The following is a 1,651-nucleotide window of genomic DNA, read 5'->3' on the forward strand; positions in this document are numbered from 1 at the left end:
AGATTTAGGCTGATTTGCACCATCCAATTTTATTTATTTTTATTTTATTTTATTCAGAACAACAAACAAAAACAATAACCGGTGTTTTTTGTATGGAGTTTGACAGATTTGTGACATTTGTTAAATCAAAGTAAGATGGTGCAACCCAGCCTTAATGTATGCTATTGACAACGCCACTCCTGTAGCGGAGTTTTGGGCTGACACTGTTATAGGATTGTTGACACGATAAGAAGAAGAAGCAGTTAGAGAATGTCTTATGGCATTAAGTTTTCCTTGTGTACTTATCAATTTATACGGCATCATTTCCTCAATTAAATTAAGTAATGCAAAGCAAGGATCAATCTAAACTCCCAGTACATTTGGTAGGTCGTTTCACACTCAACGACTCCGAAATAAAAAGCATCGTAATTGTAAAAGTTGCGAACTAATCAACGAATGATCATTTCGATGTTCGCGCGTATTTATCTCCAGTTTTAATTAAATGAGCTTTCTCTATAAAGAAGGAACTTCAAAACGCTAAACGAACTTTCTTGGCCGGTCGACTTTCCCAATTTTGAAGGAGCAAAACAACCCTTGTACTGCTCGCTGTCACAGCCAGCTTCCGGTTCCGGTGGGTAAGGCTGTTGACACACCAAGGCTACTACTGCCTTTTATGAATAAATTCAACGGTAATTTCATGTATATTATTATACTGGTTTTAACTGAAGTGGCTATACCAGATGGTGGTCTTAAATTCAATGCATTTTTATTGTTATAGGAGTGGGTTTTTTATCGTTAAATAAATATTTTTATTTGCAAAGTGTCTTACCGACTATGAAGTAGTGACAATAACTATTTTTTAAACAAGAGGTATACCCTCAGTAATTGCTGTTGTCATCTTTATAAGCTTCAATCCACTACTGAGCCTTTTCCAAAGCCAAAACCTGCCAGAACCTCGACTATTTCTTGCGTATGCAGTCGCTCCATCAAGCTGGAAGGCTTCTTAATCAATTTCAAATTATTTGTTGTAGGTCACATACCAATGTTTTCTGTCAACCCTTACTCAAAGGTTGACAGTGAAACATTGTACATGAGACGCCCCGTGCTTTTATCAGCACAAGCCAATTCGCGTTCTCAACTTTAAAACTCGCCGTTCCGACAGCTATCAGTTCTACGCAATACGAGAGATTAACCAAAGCACCATCAGCATCAAAGTTAATGAGTTGACGCGCTATGACCGCGGACTTAGCGAGAAACCTTCGATAAACAAAGAGCAAAGGGTTCGCGCATCCGGTCGGCGCCGTTTCCGGTCCCGCCGCCCCCCAGGAAGTATTTCCGAGCGAAAGCTACGGCTGGGCTTTTTTAAGCTCCGTGTGCTTTCAGAGGTAATGGAATGCGCTTTGTCAGCGGCGCGGTGTAAATCGCGAGTAGTGTTGATGTTATGTTAGGGTGTACAAACTGACTGGCTTATGTAACAGAAGTATGTAACGGGCATATTTTGTATTCCTTATTTTAATAACTTTCTTGGCTGAGTTGCACCACCTAACTTTTACCGTAACTTTGACGATAACCGGTGTTTTTTGTATGGAGTTTGACAGATTTTCGACGTTTGTCAAAGTTATAAGATGATGCAGCCCAGCCTTAGAATACTCGCAAAATAAACTATAATCCG

Source organism: Ostrinia furnacalis, unplaced genomic scaffold (genome assembly GCF_004193835.3).
Source record: "Ostrinia furnacalis isolate ACB-3 unplaced genomic scaffold, ASM419383v2 OfSCF1598, whole genome shotgun sequence".
Classification (NCBI taxonomy): Eukaryota; Metazoa; Arthropoda; class Insecta; order Lepidoptera; family Crambidae; genus Ostrinia; species Ostrinia furnacalis.